The 20,223-nt window shown below is 40.2% G+C and overlaps 1 protein-coding gene across 1 annotated transcript in view; it reads right to left on the reverse strand.

Annotated features, from left to right (window-relative positions):
- LOC308394299 (uncharacterized protein) overlaps nt 1–20,223 on the reverse strand; it is a 1,060,216-nt gene that overhangs the window by 745,561 nt on the left and 294,432 nt on the right. The window lies entirely within an intron of this gene.

A 20,223-nucleotide genomic window follows, 5' to 3' on the forward strand; every position in this document is an offset into this window, starting at 1 on the left:
ACGGTTTGAGAGCCGTGTGTAAATTATCAAAGAACCCTTTATGCAGGCAGCTCAGATGCAAGTGAGTTTATTCATCACATGGTGATACAAACAGAAATGGCGAAGGTGAGCATGGAAACTAAGCAAAAACCTAAAAACTAATAGTACACGAAGGGAAGACGAAAACACAGAACACAAGGGGTGGGAGCAAAGCACCACAACACATCACTATATAGACAGTTACACAGAGGGAGACACAGAAGGCAACAACACAGGGCGGAACAAATGGACAGAGAAGACTAAACACAGAACAGAGTGCACAGAGAAACAAGGGGGACAGGGAATCAAAACCTAGGAAGCATAGAATAACTCACAAACTAAACTGACATAATACAAAAATCACAAAGAACTGAAACCACTAGATCAGGAGACCCAGGACCCTGACAGATACACAGACAAACCAGCAACTAACAGAGGCAAACACAAGGCTTAAATACACAGAGGGATAACGAGGGAATGAGACACAGAAGGAAGACACATCTGGGAGTGATTGACAAGACGAGACAGAGGAAACGCAAACTAAACACACTGACATGAGACACGGACCTTCACAACAAAGCAGGAAATAGAAAGACTGAACTTAGAGGTACAACAAAACACAGAACCAAAACGTAAGAATAAACAAAGATACATCATGAAATCAAAGATTAACAATACAAAACAGAAAACACTGAGTCACAGACCCAGGATCGTGACAGTTTTATTGAAAATATCCTTTTTATTTCTCATTGCACTCTGAAATGAAAGCATAGTACAAATAAGCAGTTGGAGTTAAAAATAAATCATGAAACACATTTATAGACCAAAGTTTATTCTAAACGTTTGACTGAACACACCCGTGGCTTCTGTCTACAATAGAAATCAAATATTCTCCCATATCTGTAGCAGATGTTCCCGTAAACGTGGACCTTGTAATAATAATAATAATAATAACTTTATTTATAAAGCGCTTTCAAACAAAGTGCTGTACAACTAAAGAGATAAATAAAATAAAAGCGATACATAGCAATACAGGTAAAAGACACAATACAAGTTAAAAACAATAAAAATGTAAAAACTAAAAGCCATAGAATTAAGACATGTAGGATCGGGTGAACAAATGTGTCTTCAACTTGGTTTTAAAAACCTCCACAGAGCAGCCTGCCGAATATCTTGTGGGAGGTTGTTCCACAGAAACGGGGCATGAAAAGAAAAAGCTCTCCAATTGTCTTTTTTCTGGCTCTAAGAACTTTTAGAAGACCAGAGTCCTGAGATCGGAGAGCACGAGATGGAACATAAAGGTGTAAAAGGTCGGAGAGGTATGAAGGTGCCAATCCTTTTAAAGCCTTGTAGGTGAGCAGCAGGACCTTAAAATCTGCTCAAACCTGACAAGGTAGCCAGTGAAGACATCTCAGAACAGGGGTAATGTGCTCAAATTTCCCAGTTCTTGTTAAAATGCGAGCAGCTGCATTTTGCACCAACGCCAGAATCTCAGGTTAAACCTCACAAAACTTTAACAACCACCAAACAGCTGAAACAGTAAATGAGAGCAGGAACACGGATTCTGCACAAAGACGTAAACACAAAGCTCAGAGCCGCCGACACATCAGAATCAGTGAGATGTCGCCTTTCTCACCCGATGGCACGGACACGGTCGGGGCTGAAAGCCGACAGCTCGCTGATTCTGATGTTTCGGCGGCTCCGAGCTTTGTGTTTACGTCCTTTTTGCGCTCGATTCTGAAGCTGTTAGTTTTATCTCTCTCCAAACAATATTGACTGAACCAGCAGCAAAAGAAGATCCAAACTACGCTTCACATAAACATCGTCATGAACTCACTCTGACTTTTGCTGTTTTGCTTCCACCAGGATAAAATCACACGTCATGCACAGCTCTCTCTCTCTCTCTCTCTCACACACACAGTTTCCTGTCTAAAAATCTGTTTTCTGCATTATTCGCTTGCTTGTTACGCACAAGTCTACCGTTGTTTACAGCGCTGTCGGCCGCTGTTTTTTTCCTTTTACTTACTTCCGAAAAGAAAACCTAATTTCTGCCGTTCAACAGGCTTCTGAACAAATTTAAACTTTTTAAAATTATGCAAATTGCAAAACGCTGTGTCTGTAATAAAACCGCTGTAACTTCAGAGGTAATGTTCATATGTCGATTAATGGTTTTCTTTCGTTTTTGATCTACTGTAGAATATTTTTATAAAACCACCTTCATGTTTTTCTGTTTTATCTTCAGCTACTTTGACACAAAGGCCTCTGCTGTGATGCTCACACCTTTGATAAAGTCTTGCGAGTGTCAGCTTCCTTTTTATAGATACAAAAATATGTAAATGTACTGATCTGAATTATAATATTTCTGACTGTCTGAGGCAAAATTTCCCAGATTCAAATCGAATTGAATCGAATCGTGGATCGAATTGATTCAGGACCTTGTGAATCGGAATCAAATCGATTCTAGAATTCAGTGACGATACCCTGCCCTATTTGCGACCATGTCAACATCCAGTCCAGGCTTTTTCAAGATTGGTACTACCACAGCTGATTTAAAACATTCAGGAAAGACTCAATGAAGTATTTAAAAGAAACAGGTTGTAGGGTCCTAATGCTGACCACAGTTCCTTTATAGCCCAGGCTGGTAGAGGATCCAAAGAACAGGTTGTACATCGAGCTGCTTTTACAACCTTCCTTAATCCAGAAAGGGAAATAGAGATGGACTGATGCGATATTACGTATCGGTCCATCTCTATTTCTATTAATTTACGTCAGTATCAATACTGATTTTGTATGTATTTTGAAGGATTTGAACCAAAGGCAAAAAATACCATGAGCAAAAAATGGCAGTCATGATTATAAAATAGGGAGGTTTCTTTTTTTTTAACATAGATTAAACTCGTTAAATAAAACAACAAGTTTATGAGCTTTCTTGTTATTCACAAGTTTCAGCGATTTAGCCCAGAGTCTAAAGTCATTCAGCCATCTGTTTATACATGGTTTAGCTTTAAAGTATCTGCATTTGTGAAGAAAAAATTTTCCCATTAACAAAATCGTCCTAATCAACAGGTCAAAATCTGCATTCTCAGCAAGTATTCCAAACTTTATTACTGTCACCGTCAAATGTGGTAACTGAATTCTCCTGGACTGTAGCCAGCTCCACATGTCAGTCCAGAAGGAGTGCACTGATTCACAGTAGAAAAACAAGTGATCCAGACTTTCAATATCATTTTCACAAAATGTGCAGGCGTTCACATCTAAGTTAAATTTCCGTCTTAAGAATTCATTGGTTGGATAAACCTCATTAATGATTTTAAAGTGAACCTCTTTTACTTTAGGGGAAAGAGGAAGTGAAATATACTTTTTTCTTATCGCCTTAACCTCCATGGTCTCAAATTCTTTAAGGATATAATTTCTTTTAACCGGATTAGGGCAAATGTCGTTGATCAAAATATTCCTGATCACTTTGTTTGTAAACCTGCTGTCACCAAATTCAACTCCAGCTATGCAGAGCTGCCTCAGTCCAGGAGAAATTTTAGAGTGCACAATATCTTCTTTTATCATTGATCTCAAAGGGACTGGGATGGCTTTCACTAGGGATTTATATCTGTTAGCAGTACATCTTACATCAAATTTCTCACAAAACGTCTCATGTTTTAATAAGACCCCATTATCATCCGTAAAATGAGCTACAGCCCAAATCCCTTAAGATCTTCCAGTAGAGAAGGACCTGCTGATGGAAAGCTGAGAGTTTAACAGGTAACGAACTGCAATCAAAGTCACAACGTAACAAAAAGTCTATTCCACCCATTTTGCCAAAAATCACACTGGGAATAATGTTCCAAAAGGAATTTTTGTTCCTAATGAAAGATCTTAACCATTTCAGTTTTAGTACACCATTCATAACATCAAAGTCAATGGCATTAGCCCCACCCTCTTCATAATTCTTAATCATATCATTTTTCTTTATATAATGACATTTGTTCCTCCATATGAACCTAAAATTAAGATTATTTATAGATTTAATTAGTTTTGGAGATGTGGGCAGAGAAAAGGCTGGATAGATTAGTCTGGACAGACTGTCCATTTTGGTTAGCAAGATTCTCCCAAACAGAGTTATGTCCCTTTGCAGCCACCTGTTTAAAATAGACTTACACTTTTCTATATTGGCACAGATATTCTTATTTTCAGTTGATGTCTTATCCTTGCAAATTACAATGCCCAGATACTTCACCTCTTTTTTTATCTGTATATTATCTATTGCTTGCAGGGGACACTCATGCAGAGCTAGAATTTCTTATTCATTAATATTCAGCTGCAGGCCAGAAGCTTTGGAGAAGTGGTTGATCACCTGTAAGGCTAAAGGAATCTGGTCCTCATTTTTTAAAAACAGGGTGGTATCATCTGCGAGCTGACTGATTATTATCTGTTCACCCATCACAGTTAACCCCTCAATGTGACTGTTTTTAATCAAAATAGATAACTCAGCAACCATGATGAACAGAAGTGGTGAGCTGCTACATCCCTGCCTTATCCCTCTATTAACCTCAAACCTTGAACATGTACCATGTTCTAGCAAATCAAATCAAATCAAATCAAATCAAATCACTTTTATTGTCACATCACATGTGCAGGCACACTGGCACAGCACATGCGAGTGAAATTCTTGTGGGCGAGCCCCACAAGCAACAGAGATGTGCAAACACAACAACACAAACGAGCAAAATACAAGAATGGCTAATCTGAAACTAATAAATATATGTACAATATATAATAGTGTATGCATTTCTGGATGTGTATACTAAATATTTTCCTACGTGTGTGTGTGTGTGTGTGTGTATACACATTTTTACAAATTAAATAGTAAAAAAAAAAAAAATAAAATATATAAAATATACAGAGTTGAATATGTGCAAAACAGAGCTGTTAATGTCATTATATAGCATCTCTATAACATTGATAAATTCCTGTCCAAAACCAAAAGACTGCAGAGTTTTGAATATGAACGTATGTTCAACTGAGTCAAATGCTTTGTAAAAATCCAAGAACAGGATGTATGCTCTCTCTTGTGTCACGATGAGTTGTGTGGCTGTCAGTGGCTGGACCCACGTGCAGGACTCAGAGAAAAAACATTAACTTAAACGACAGCTTTATTTGCTGGTGAGTCACCCTTGGCGATACATAAACAACAACTTAAACTAACTAGACTGGAGATGCTGAAGGTAGACGACAATGAATACACACACAACAAACGTGGAGGACGCAACAACTGGCAGAGAAAAACACAGGGCTTAAATACATACTGAGGTGATTAGGGAATGTGAAACAGGAGGAGAACACAGCTGGGACTCATCAGACATGACAAGACAAGGGGCGGCAAAACTCAACACATTGACATAGTACACAGACTTTCAAAGTAAAACAGGAAACTGAACAGACGTGGACTAAACTAGGGGATACAGTGACAGAACAAGAGACACACTGACAGAGATGACTGTATACTAACAGAAGTAACACAGAACCACGACCTAAGAAGGAGAACACAAGAAATGCCAAGGACCTAGGGAGTTAGGAATACTAGCGACAAAAATCAAACCCAAGAGAATCAAAACACATCATGAAATCAAAGATAACTAATACAAACAGAAAAACACTGAATCCACAGACTCAGGACCGTGACATCTTGGATTATTTCACTGTACTCAAGGAGGTCCAAAACCAGCCCAATATTGTTATGAATTAGTCTTCCTTTCAAAAAACCTGATTGCGTTTCACTGATAATGTTTGAGATGCCTTTCTTTAGCCTCTCAGCTACAGCTCCAGACAGGATCTTATAGTCAGTGTTTAGTAAGGTGATGGGTCTTAAATTGTCTAAAATTCTTTTATCCTTACCCGATTTAGGGATCAGGGTTATCAGCGCTTGTTTCATGCTCGGCATCAGTTCTTTTTTTCTCTATCGATTCCTTTAATGCATCAAACAATAAAGTTCTTAGGTCCTTCCAGAAGAATTGATAAAAATTAGTAGTGAGTCCATCTGTCCCTGGGGACTTGTTTAATGCCATTTTCATGACCACCAAATCCAGTTCCTCAATTTGGCGGCCGCTACTAAGTTTTAAAATTACTCATACTAATCTTTCTGTGTCACAAAATAAACTTTTAACATATTTTCAGGCGAGAAAGTAGCTGTGTAAACATCAAATATCTGCTCGGTTTATCAAGATACCGCATATTTGCAAAAGTGCTTCGACGTTTTCGGAGACGTCTGCTACCCACCAGCACTATAGCCAGCCAGGAGCTCGAGGGTCACTGAAGCCACCGAGAACGGCACAACTCCCGGCACATCATTTTCAGATCACCGCGGACTTTCGCTACTCAGGTTAAACGTGATATATAAGTCCAGGGCCGTGCAGAGACGTTTAAAGGGGCGGGTGCTCAAAGTTAAAAAGGGGCACATTGAACCAGGCTGAATAACAACAACACACATTCATCAACAATCTAATATGGGATTGCATCATACTATATCACTGTTGTGAGGTGGCGACAAGGCAAAGCAAACGTAGCCGATGTTTTACCTGATGGGTACAATGTTGCTGTTGAGGGGTTGCTGTGGATAGTGCTGAAGGGCAGGGCTGTGTTGATCTGAGACTGTAGACATTAAAAAGTCCACAGGAGAGATGGTAGCTGATTAAACAAGTGTCATGAGATAATAACAAAATGCAAAGATTGGTGACAGCGCTTGGAACCATAAGGCAACAAAAACTGTGAGAAACAAATTAGGCTCTGCCTGTGAATCACTCTTTGCTTCTCTTCTTCCTTCCATCCCATCATTTCATACATCACTCTCCACTTGCTGTCCATCTGAGAACAAGGCACAACTTGCTATTGCAATAAACTATAATCTAATTATCCACACCTAACAACTCCAGCACTTAATCTATAATAAAATGATGAGAGAAAAATGTTATAGCCCTGCCTTTAGTAGCCTCACACAGCTCCTACTGTTTCCTCCTCATGTCCTTACCAGCCATGTCTGGACAATGTTATATCATGAGTAATAATTTAAAAGAATCCATATACATAAAACAAGCACATGCACGCACAGTGATATTTTAGACCTTCTTCAGAATACTGTATATACTATGGGCATCATGGTGCTGATCCAGAATCCTTACATTATTATTTATTACTAGAGCTACAATAATAAAGCAATGAGGAGGGGGAAGTAATAAATATGAAATAATGTATTTATGATGATTCCATTTGTTTCACTATCCACTCTGTGCAGGGCAAAGCTTATTACATGTTTAAACTGTAGAGATACAATAATTTTACTGCTGTAAAATCCAAACTTTGTCTTATTTAAAATATAAATCTAATATAATCTGCTTCTTAAAGTATGTTCTTTAAAATACAGCGTGTGTTTTTTAAAATATTATAATAATGCATAATTATGTGGACATGTATATTAAATCGGTTTTTAGTGAAATATAATCCCCCCAGAAAGGCAGCAAATGCTCTGTAACTTACTTTAAAACTAAATATGTTTCTAAATACTTTAAAACTAAATATGTTCCCTAAAACGGTGACAGAGCTACAGACCTATGACAGCCTTACACAGGTAGCCAGCAGCTATGACCAGCACTACATGTGCAGTTAATAAAAGGACAGGTAATGTTTGTCACGCTGTTGCACACACAGCACGCTCGTTTGTTTCAGTTCGTCAAATTGCCACAAGACAACTTACCAACGTGTACGTAATAAGCTAATACTCCTGTGTGCTACACACTACAGTGTACGCTGTACACCTACTTACTGGGTTTGTCGCATCAGTCTGTGTCTCTGAGTTAACTTGTGTTTCTCCTACAGCTCCGGACCGCAACAAATGCGCGTGCTCTTTGTGAGCTCGTTCCCGGCTCGTAACCAGCGCGTTCTGCCGTCAAGGGCGATCATTGGTTAAATGTGATCATGTGACAGATGCAAGCCAGATCCTTTTATTTAGCAAAACTGTGATTAATAGTTAAATATTATTGTTGAGGGGCACAGACAGGACTCCGCACGCACACACACATAAAAATAAATAAATAAAAATTTTTAAAAGTTGCCTCAACAAAAGGGCACTTTGGGCACCCATCAGGAAAGGGGCGGGTGCTCAAGCCCCTCCAGCCCCCCCCCTCTGCACGTGCCTGTATAGACAACCTAAAAATGTTATTGTTTGGCTTTTTTCAGTGTTTTGTTTGTTCGTGAGTAAATCGGTGTGGCTGAGATTAAAGTTATTAGATTAGGTTAGATAAAATAAAACTTTATTAATCCCCCGGGTGGGTTCCTCCTTGGTTTTTACACAGCTGAATAAACATCAAACAGAAAACTGATTAAACAGAAGTATGAGACGGTCGAGAATTTACTCCAGTGTCCTGTTATATTGCAGATAGCAAGGAGCAGACGGCTGAGTTTATTAAACTCCACCGAGACAGCGGTGACGCTAATCAGAAGGCTAGACCGTCCAATTTCCCCAGCCGTTTACTTCCGGCATACCCGACCTTCTGAGGACCCAGCCCACGTAGACCGCGAAGGCCGGGTCCTCGGTAGGACGTTTAGTTTTTAAAAATGTCGTGATAAGGGCGGGTCTTACTGTGAACCTGCGCGCTCATTGGCTAATAACTTGAGATTGACAAGTCGTTATCCAATGAGCGCGCGGCTTCTCCCAACATAAAGTAGTTTCCTTTGAAAAACCAAAGTCTGATTATTTTTGCCTCCACTGACGGAGCCTGTTGTTCCCGCCACAGAGACACAGTAATGTCAGAGCGGTGTTAACACTCACCTGCCTCAGCACAGCTCTCACTCTCCTCCTGCTCTCTCAGCTAAACTCACTTCCTCTCTACTTACAGGAAACCAGCGCTCAGAGGAGCCGACCGGCCTCACGTTTCACCCACAGACACGAACAGTGTGGAATTATTTTATGTCATAAGAAGAAACATATTCATGTTAACACTCACCTGCCTCAGCTCCACCTTCCTCCTCCTGCTGCTCTGAACGGAGGATCAACACTTTCACTTTCACTGCTCCTCCCTAAACACAGAGGATGCTGGGACTTGTAGTTTTTACCTTGTGTGATATTTATGGCTGTGACACTAAATCACAGCATGTAAACTTCCTGCAAACATGTCACAGGCGATAAAAGTTTCACATTAAAGGTGAAGTTATTTTTCTGTCTCATGTTCAATAAACAGTGAGCTGGGAAAACTGAAGAACAGACTTCAGACGTTCCCTGCAGAGTTTCTGCTGCTCGGTCGTCTGCATGTTGCTGAGACTGAGCTGATGATGAAGCTGTGATGGGTTTATGGCACGTTTGGTTCTGGAGAAGAGTTTTACTGCCGGTGCAGGTGAAATGATCAGAGGTTACAGCCTCTGGTTAAAGTGGAGGCAGCGATCAGGACGGCTGAGCAGCAGAGGTCTCGAGGGTCCTAAAGTGTAAAAGCATCAGTGTTAGTAATAAAACCAGCCTCTTGGCTGGTTTTATTCACCAACGTGAATAAAATCATCAAACTAATCCAAGTTCATTGTGAAATGCCTGAAAATGGAGGAATAAATCTGTCAGTTACCGTATAAAGTTTGAGTTTGTCAGTGTTTTACACGGAGACGGTCGTCAGATGTTGAATGTTTAGCATGAATGTTCCACATCTGGAGAAACCTTCAAGATTAAAGCCAGTGAAAAGTGAAGAGTTTCTGCAGCAGCCGCACTTCCTGCAAATCTGTTCTTTCAAAATAAAGTGAAGAGTCTAAAATTATATTCACAACAGGTTTAAAGGTGAAGGTGGTCACATGGTTTTAGTGGAATGCCTACGTGGGCGCGTCTGAGTGATTTTGATTCAGATTCGTGCAGCGTGGAGCAGTAAACACTTGTTTTTGTTCATCTGGACTCATGAAGGATTCCAGTTAGCACATTTCCAGCCAATGAAACGTGACTACAGATGAAGACAAACACATTTAAGCTGCCTGACTCTCGAGTGTGGGTGCATGTTCCCATTTTCAGTCTGTTTTAGTTTTCAGTTTAGAGGAACGCTGCAAACTCACAAAAACTTCTTTCTTGTGAGGTTTTGTTGGCAGACTGATAAAAGCAGCAGCAGCTGGTGTTTGATGAGCAGACGTGTGTTTCCTGTTCTGTAATAATCAGCTTGTTACCATCACATAATGAACTCAGCCGTGACCAATGAGGCCGTCCTTGTGCGGTTCTCTGGCGCTGATTCTGACTGTGACCTTCACCTCTGCAGGGTCGCCTCTGCTCGTGGCTGAGCTCGTGTTTGTCAGGCTGACAAAATAAAAGCTTCTTCATTTCTGTGGCTGAAGAGGAGTCTGCTCTTCTTCACCAACAGGAAGTGAAACATTTCTCACTGATTCTGAAATCTTCACTTGTTTCACAAATTCACAGTAACACACACACGGTTGTGTTTTCATATCCTTGTGGGGACATCTATTTGACATCATGCTCTCCTCAGCCTTTTACTCTAACCATTAAGACTGAATGCCTAACCCTGACCTGACTGTCCCTGACACTAAAACCACATTCTGAGTCTCACAAATGTCTTCAAACTTGTGGGGACGGGCATTTTGGTCCCCACAAAGACATGTGTTATGGATAGGCGTAGCTTTGGGTCACGTGGTGTCTGTAATAGTGATTGCTATATCACCTGTTCACGGCCCGAGGGAAATTTTGTGAATGAGTGGGTGATGGGGGAAGTCGACTTTTGCTGACCGCTCAAGCTTAGAATGTTTTTGATCACTGTTTTTCTACGGATTTTAAGGATTTGATAACAAATAAAGGAGTTTTAACTTGGAACTTTGACTAACGTTTTAAACAGCGGGCGCGTCAACATTATTCCCCTATTCAGCTGCTCGGCGACTCAAAGGCTTGAAAGTCGCCAACAACATGTAAACATGCACACACACAGGTATTAATGACCTCACAGGTTCATGTTTGGGGCTTTTAGCATCTTTGTGTGTCGGTCAGATTTAATTCACTCTTGTTTTGAGGTTTTGTGCCTTTTTGTTTCATTCTTTGTGCGTTTATTTTCTCTTTAAGCCTTTCAGGACTCGTGCTGTTGGCTTTTTCCTGGTGTGTTATTAGTATTTTTCATTTCTAAACTTATTCTAAAAGAAGGACCGATGGAACATTTATGTGAAAATAAACATGATCATTTAATGTTTTTGTCAATCACAGTGTTGGGACTAACGCGTTATTAAGTAACGTGTTACAGTAACTACGTTATTATTGTGGTAACGAGCACGGTAACTAGTTATTATGCTAAAATCAGGAACGCGTTAGTCATTACTGGGATTTAGATAGGCTCGTTACTCGTTACTTCGTGTGGTGGCTGTCGCAGAGCTTCCACAGATTCAGTAACATTAGCAAGTGGTGGAAGCCAGCAGGTGGAGGAGGGAAAGGGGGATGCAGAAGGAAAAGAGACCCGAGGCAGCCGCCGGTCCAAGTGTGAACTGAACTTCAGGTAAGAAGTTATGACCTGCAGTCTCTCTGGGTCAGATAGGAACCAAGTTTAGGTGGAGTTTATTTTTGTTATTCTGACTTTTTCCGTACTGCGTGCTAGCTAGCATGACAGAGTTTCTATACAGCTGGGTGGGTGCTATGAAGTTAATGATGTTGAACTTTATTTTGTTCATAAGTTATTAGAATTGCCAACCGTCTCATCTGGTATTCAGAGAAAATATTACGCATTTCTTATTGAGGTGAAAAGGAACAGTTAGTCCCGTAATTCAGCTACAATGAAAAAGGCACAAAGCTGGAGTTATTCTGTGTCTTTGCTGCACAGCTGCCTCTTCTTCTCTCATTCTCTCCCCCTCCCTCTCCCATTTCTACTTCAATCATGAAAACTGATCAATGATCAGCTGATCGTCTCTCTTGTTTGTTTATCGCCCACTTTGCATCAGAAAGAGGAAACCAGCGGAGTTCACGTTAAACAACAGCAGCACGTTTAAGCTTGATCAGCTGTTGTTAGAATTTATTTCATATTAATTTCTAGTATCAGCTGATGTTTGCTGGAGCCACAGCTGCAAAAAAGCTGCTGGTCATGATGTCGGTTTGGTTACGTGGTGAGAGGGAAACATGAAGATGAAACCAGGAGATGTCCTTACTGAATCATCAGAGCTGTGATGGAGAAACAGGTTTACCTTTTAGGTGACATGAATGAGTTGAAGGGAAGTTATGAACTGTTTCTGAGAGACAAATAACACCAGCATCCTTTTTTAGGTAGCTGACAGCTGGTAACTGTGCAGGTGCGGATCTAGCAAAGTGTTGCCAGGGGGGCCAGGTAGGGTATTAACAGGGAAAGGGGGGCACAAGGAAATACTTTTCTTTCTTATTCTCATTTAAAGTGTCTCGCTTTTAAAAAATCATTATCTGAATCTTACAACAAACGATTGATAGATTGATGCATATACACCATCAAGACAGTGAGCATCACTGTCACAACAGCGTTTGTTTTCATTCAAAGGCTTTAGGATTTTTGCTATAATGGTGGGCCGGTCTCTAGTCAAAATGCCCAGGCTGATTTTTTTGTCCCAGTCCAACCCTGTATGCAGCTCATCTACAGTCTGGTGTTACCTACATCTTCCTATTCAGAAGGCAGAATTTCCGAGTTCTGAGTACAATCGAAAGCACCACGACTGCAGTTTTTGTGTTGGATGTAAAAAGCGCACATGATGCTGTGACGTAGGCTAGAATCATGGTGGCGGTCAACGACGGTCCAGGCGTGGGATTTCTCTCGTGGAAATATGCACATTATCTTTTCCTTTCTATTGGTAGGTGGCACAGTGCACTTGTGGCAGGTAAGCAAGCTAGAAGACTGGCAAAGTTATGGAAGCAACACATTAACAAGAGAATTCTGAGTAAAACCAAAGTTACTTTCCCTAGTAACTAGTTACTTTGAAAGTAACGAGTAACTTGAAGTAACTGAGTTACTTTTGATAGAAGTAACTAGTAATGTAACTAAGTTACTAATTTAAAGTAACTTACCCAGCACTGGTCAATCATTAAAAATAAATCCTGGTCTTTCATTTTGCTGCTGCATTGTTCACAGAAACACATATTTTCCTGTTTCTTTCTGTTTGTGTGTTTCTGCTTTTGCCTGTTTAGAGCTGCTGAGCAGGAAAACCCAGACGAACAAAAACCTCTTTTAAGTAAATGTTTGAGTCACTTTGGGTCTGAAATGTAAAAATCTGCAGACTGAAACAGATTTGAAGGCATCACAGAAACAGCCTCACATTCAAAACATGAAAGAGAGGACTTTTATTTTGAAACACTCAGGAAATGACAGAGGGAAAGTTTTTTAATTAAAACAAATTATTAGTTTATGCATTCTAAGTTCATACAACCACCAAAACTGTGATGATCCTCCTTCTCCCTAAGATGGCAAACTGAAACACAAGTTTCCTTGTGGCTCAGGAAACTAACCACTCCAAGTTGGTGACTTTTGGAGATTTATTTTCCTGGGTGATTGAGAATGCATCAAGACGAACACAAAAGGAAGTTCACCGCTTTTAGCAGCTCCCCCCCAGACAAACAAAGAGGCAGTTGGCAGTTAGAAATCAGCAATCATTCACACACCCCCACTCCCCTCCAGAATTCTCAGGTAACAACCTAATTTACATATGAATGACTAGCCAATTTAGCTTCCACTTGGCTGAAGCTAAAGCCTAGCTAAAAGCCTACCAGCCATTTGGCAACTCAGCCCATCACACGTCCACGTCTCTCCTTGTTTTGTCTTTTATTATGAAAGGGTTGTGTTTCCATGTTCAGTGTGTTTCATTTTGCTTCCCCTGTGGTGTCAGGTTCATTTGTGTCAGCTGTGTTTCCACTTCCCTCCTTTCTCTTCTGTGTATTTAAGTCCGCTGTCTTCCTCTGGGCAGTGTTGGTGCGTTTTCCTCCGTTCACGTTATTCCGGGTTTCAGGTTATCTCCTGATTCTGTTTAGGTCCATGTTCATGTTCATGTTTTTTCATCAGAGTTTCTCGCATGCACCTCCTCGGATTCATGTTCATGTTTTCTTGTCATAGTTGTCATAGTCATACCGAGTTATTCCCAGGATAGGTTTTAGTTTTAGTTTCCGCTCCTGTTTGCTGGGCCTTGTTTTGTGTTCGTGTTTTTCAACCTAATAAATGGTTTGTTTTTTTGTTAAGATTCAGTTCCATCTCTCCCTTGTCTGCTTCCGGGTTCATATTGCAATCACATCAGCCACAGTGACAATAAACTTATTTTGATTTTTAACTTTCTTTAGTTTTTCAACAATATTATGTATATATAAACATTTTGCATCTTACAATATAAAGCCTGGATCCTGCACATATTGCACTTTGAACTTGAACTGTGTTGTCTGTTTATTGGAGATTGTACTACTTGAATTCATTATCCTGGTGATATAACACATTAATTCTCCATTTGGAATCAATATAGTATATAATACAGTATCTGTCTATCCATCTATATAGCTATTGAATTGAACTGGAGTGAATGGAAGAGAATTAAATAATGGATTTCATGTTCATGTTTATCTATGTTGTAACAGTGACGACTTGAGACATCTGTTTGGCACTATATGAAGAGAATTAAATAAAATTTAAATGAAAATGATATTAACTGTATTTATACATTTTCTTTTTTTGGATGAGACACTGTCAGTGTGCTGTTATATAACTCAGGTATTTTTAAGGCCTGACTGGTGGCATTGGTGCCCATTGCTTTACTGTGCTGTTGGATGTGTATGTGGGCTATCCCTTGTACCTGACATTTGATTGGGCATCACTGTGTTGCTATGGTATGATCCTGGTAGTTGTTGTTAATAAAACAATAACAAATTCAAATTCAAACATTGCTGCATTCTTCTGTCACTGAGGATTCCAAACCTGCACTCAGTCTCCTCATTACTTTGGTATTGAACAGACAAACTTTGGAGCTCCTGCAAACTTTATTCACAAACTGCAAATATTTTACACAAATCTGCGACTGACAACAAGCACAGAGACTTCAAACAATCACTGAAGTAAGGACTGAAAGATTTACTTTTAAACAATAATGATTAAGACCTTTTTCGTAAGGTTGTTTTCCCTTGATTGCCAGCTGTTACTGTTTTTATCTTCATATCTTTCATATTTGTCCACCTAAACAATGCTTTAATGATACAGTTTGAGAAGTTTGATATGAATTTATCCAACTGACTTGAAAATGAAACTGACAACTGTCCTGTAATCTTACACAGAGAAACCAAATCCTGCGTCTTTGCCTTGACAGACGCCTAAAATGGCTCGAGCTGTGGTAAGTTACCCTTCACTGTGTCTGTTTCTAAACATTAAATCGTGTGAATTTTTAAAGAAAAATCCAACAACAACAATAATAATATGTAACAGAGCAAAACGTCAGATGACTTAAATGTTCCTCTGCAACACAAAGTCAAAGTCTGCCTCCTCCACAGGCAAAGGAGAAGCTCCCACGCTCATCCAGTGCAGACCGTTGTGCTCTGGACAATGAAGTTCCCGCTTTCATGTTCCGACCTATCAGCGCACCTGCATGTGAGCTCCTAAGTCCACCACCTGCTGATGCCAGCTTTCAGTCGAAGGACACAGACAAGATCATGCATCCAGATTTGAAAAACGATGGTTCATCCCTGGATGATGATGTGACGTTTTTCATGTGTCCTAGCGATGTTCCTCTGCCTCCGAGACCTCCACCCACTGCAGAGGTAGGTCTCTGCAGAAAGCGCAGATATTCTACTGCTTTTTCTGTGGAGGATGAAGAGGAACATTTGATGCCCAAACGCATGAGGCTGATGAGTTCTGATGTACCAGTTTCTTCAAATCCTCCACCTGCTGATGCCAGCTTTCATGCAAAGGACACAGACAAGATCATGCATCCAGATTTGAAAAACGATCATACATCCCTGGATGATGACGTGACGTTTTTCATGTGTCCTAGCGATGTTCCTCTGCCTCCGAGACCTCCACCCACTGCAGAGGTAGGTCTCTGCAGAAAGCGCAGGTATTCTACTGCTTTTTCTGTTAATGATGAAGAGGAACATTTGATGCCCAAACGCATGAGGCTGATGAGTTCTGATGTTCCAGTTTCTTCAGTTCCTCCACCTGCTGATGCCAGCTTTCATGCAAAGTACACTGACAAGATCATTAATCCAGATTTGAAAAACGATGGTTCATCCCTGGATGATGACGTGATGTTTTTCATGTGTCCTAGCGATGTTCCTCTGCCTCCGAGACCTCCACCCACTGCAGAGTTAGGTCTCTGCAGAAAGCGCAGGTATTCTACTGCTTTTTCTGTTAATGATGAAGAGGAACATTTGATGCCCAAACGCATGAGGCTGATGAGTTGGGATGTCTCTAAGTCTCCAGCTGCTGAGAAGGAGTATGTTTGCTTTACGTGTCCTGAAGACAAGAGGTCTGAGTTACCTCTCAGCTCCCTCCAAGGCCATCCACCATCACAGGTCAATAATAATGACACTGACCAGTGTACCATTCTGCTGCCTCCTGAAATCCCAGTACCTCCAAGTCCTGCCCCTGTTGGAGTTCTAGAAACTGTTGATTTTCCTTTTGTTGATAATTAAATACATGTTTGTGGTAATAAATACATTTTTGAGCAAATACGTGTTGAGATGATTCGGTTGATTATGATGGTTATAATTATCCAAACAGTATTATTCCTAATAAGATCTTTACTTTTTCTACTTATTTTCTCCATGACCTATTTTGATGTCTATTTTGAAGATCCACTCATATCATGACAGTATGCTTATTCTCAGTAGAGTGTATAGCCACATGTGAACAAATAATAAATTAAAGTCACTCATTAACAACTTACCACATACGCCGGAGCTGAATTCAAGATGTAAGCAGACGTTTCACAGATATCTTGGTTGTCTTTCCATTTCCTACACTAACAGTATCCTGAGAATTGGCTTATAGAGCTGATATAAAGGTGAAATTTGATGACTTAATCGAAGCATCATCAGCTTAAATGCAAATGAATCCACTGTACTTGAGGTAACCTAACACTGACCATGAACGCCACAATCACTGTGCGCCAGTCCAACACAGTGCTTTACTGTGAACTCACCACAGTACTGCAAACTAAAGTGTTTATCTTCCAGTCCAATCCAATCCATCTTTATTGAGAAAGTACTTTAAAAAACCCAGGACAAAACCAAAGTGCTGTACAGTAAATGAGTTAAGAACAATAGAATAAAACATAACAGTAAAAAAATAAAACACATAATACATAAAAAATGTAAACAGCCCTATATTTCAAAACAAGATAAAACAGCAAAAATAAACTAAAAAACTCAAACTAAAAACCAACATCTTACAAGGTGTCAAAGGTCAGGGTGAAGAGATGAGTTTTCAGGAGTGATTTAAGAACAGGCAGAGAAGAAGCCTGTCTAATCTCTAAAGGCAGATCGTGTCACAGTTTCAGAGATGCTGCAGCAAAAGCACGATGTCCTCTAAGTTTACGCTCAGTCCTGGGAACATTCAGGAACAGCTGATCAGCTGACCTGAGACAGCGGGTGGGTTTATAAGACTGTGGCAGCTCAGAGAGTTAAGATGCAGCTAGGTCATGGAGAGCTTTAAGAGACATTAATACCAAAAAGCTGCTAACATGATGTTGTATTTTATTTACATGTCTGGTTTAGCACTTTAACATTTGCATCTGTCTAACTGGCTAACCATGCAAGACTATTGTAAGCATTGCTCTGTAATAGTGCGACATTTTGGACCCCAGGAGGTCCTTCTGTATCTGCACGATGTTTGACCTGCAGTCTTTATAGCCGCCTATGTATATTCTTTTAAACCTTTTTATTGTTTTTAAATGATAGTTACGGACCAAATGTTAAACTATATAGTTGAATATATAGTTAAAGTGTTTCTCTAGATACAGAGAAAGGTTTTACATCAAAAGGTCATCTGTCTGCATATAAAACAGAAGCTTTCATGCAGATGCACTTCCTGTTTAGAGACTTTGAGGTTTAGGTAGTGACGGGGGTGATTTACTGAGCGTGTAAGTTTTCCTCCTGTCAACACACTCTACAATGCCGCCCACATGCCACTCCTGTCCAGTCTTGAAAGCAAAACATGTATGTATAGTATAAAATGGTGAAATGCTGATTTCCATGTTTCAATTGAATCACTTGATTGTAATCAATTGATTGCAGAGACTTTTGTCAAGACCCTATAGAATCAGAAGTCCCGTGAACATGCACTAATAAAAGCTGCAGTTGTAATAGGGGATAAAGTAGTGTGCACAATGTGTGTTTGGATAAGATGTCAGTAATGCATTCACATTAAAATCACAGGGTTTCTTTCTTTTTCTTATTTTTCTTACATATCATGTAAAAAAAACACTCCTGCAGCATTTTTTCTCTGCCACAGATTTAGGAGAGGAAGAGTCCAGCATTTCAACACCTGTGCAAATGTTAGTTTATTTGATAGGTGCATCAGTAGTAATTATTTAAATTAGAGTTTTCAGCAGTGTTGTTGTATTTACAGCAAAGTGCCTGCAAAGTGTAAAAACTAATTAACTGATGATACTAGACCCTTAAAAGAGATAAACACCACTAGTCAAGTCATAATGGCTACTTACAAATACATAACCACTCAACACAACCCACACAGTGATCTAATGCACAAAAACAAAGGAGACTTAAACTGGCTGAATCAATTACTGTAAAGAAAACATGGAGGAAGGCTTCCTGTGGTGTCTGGCTGCAGTATAGGTCATAAACCTGCCTCCTGCATTACAGCAGACAGGTCAGGGGTCAAATGAAAAGCAAAATGTTTACCTCAGATTAGGGATGCACCGATACCACTTTTTTGGAAACGAGTACGAGTACTTGCATTTCAGTACTCGCCGATACCGAGTACTTAATAAAAACATGATTTAAATTTACAGGTAACAGCTTTAGTCCTATAATTTAACAACAAAAAAACAAGGGACTGGTTTGGAATTAAGAACATTTATTTAAAATGAAAAGCATGTTGTATGCAACATATTACAGAATAAATAATTATAAAAAAAATTTAAACAGTGACAGTGCAACTCAAGTATTTTTCAGTTTATTTTAAACTCTGCCGCTTTGGACAACACAAGGGGCATTAATAAACATCTTTGCCATTTAGTGCACAATATGTGAATAAACTAACAACATCCACTGACATAGAACTGTGGCAGTCAGTGCAACTGAGGTAGGTATTAACATCAAGTCTAAGATGACTCACTAAATGGAGAGAAACAGTGAGTGGCAGGGTTTTTTAAGAAAAGTAGCTTTTCTGCATCATCAGCAGTCAGACTGTTTCTGTTTTCATCTATAATGTGTGACACTGAGCTAAAAAGCCTTTCACTGTCCACACTGCTACATGGGGCTGAGAGCTATTTACAGGCTATTTTAGCCAAAGTGGGGAACCTGATTTTGTTGACACCCCAGTACTTCAGAGGACTGTCTTCACGAGGGCTTGGGGCCTCTCCGAGGTACGTGTCGAGCTCAATGGCAGCACCTGCTGCCAGCGGCAGCCTGGGCCTTGAGGAACAGTTTAGCAGGAGGTTCTGCAGCTTCTGCCCGACTCCCCTCTGCCTCACCTCTAGAAGCTCCTGCTTCAGGTGCAGCTTGGCCTCTGGAGCAGTGTTGGAGAAGAAGCGATCTTTATACCTGCACAAAATTCATAAATGTATTAATATGTGGAAAAATAGGACTGATGTCATGTAATACGTGCTCTTCCAGCGTGTCTGTATGTCCTGCTGCAGTCTCTTTATTGGCTGGTTGAGCTGTCCCTGAATGTCCTCGAGGCGGGAGTAGGCTAAGGCGGAATGTTTAAAATGCCCAACTATTTTCCGTCCCACTGCTTTAGCATCAGCTATGCTCCTCTGTGCTAATAAGCGTGGGTAAATAAGCGTGGGCAAACTCTTTGTACTCGTTGTCGTGTTGGGATTTTAGGTGCTTGATTAAATTACTTGTGTTAAATGCGCTACCTTTAGAGCCTCCTCTGGACAATTTCGATGAGCACAATTTGCAGTCCGTCTTTGTTTTCGTGTCTTCGTTCACTTTGAAATAGTTCCACACGGCTGACTTGTCTCGCCTCGCCTTCTCCCAGCTCTGAGACGCAGCCGGGGCCTGTGGGGCGGGCACTCGGTGCCTGTGATTAACCCCTT

The sequence above is a fragment of the Rhamphochromis sp. 'chilingali' genome, assembly GCF_963969265.1.
Source record: "Rhamphochromis sp. 'chilingali' genome assembly, chromosome: 3".
Lineage (NCBI taxonomy): Eukaryota > Metazoa > Chordata > Actinopteri > Cichliformes > Cichlidae > Rhamphochromis > Rhamphochromis sp. 'chilingali'.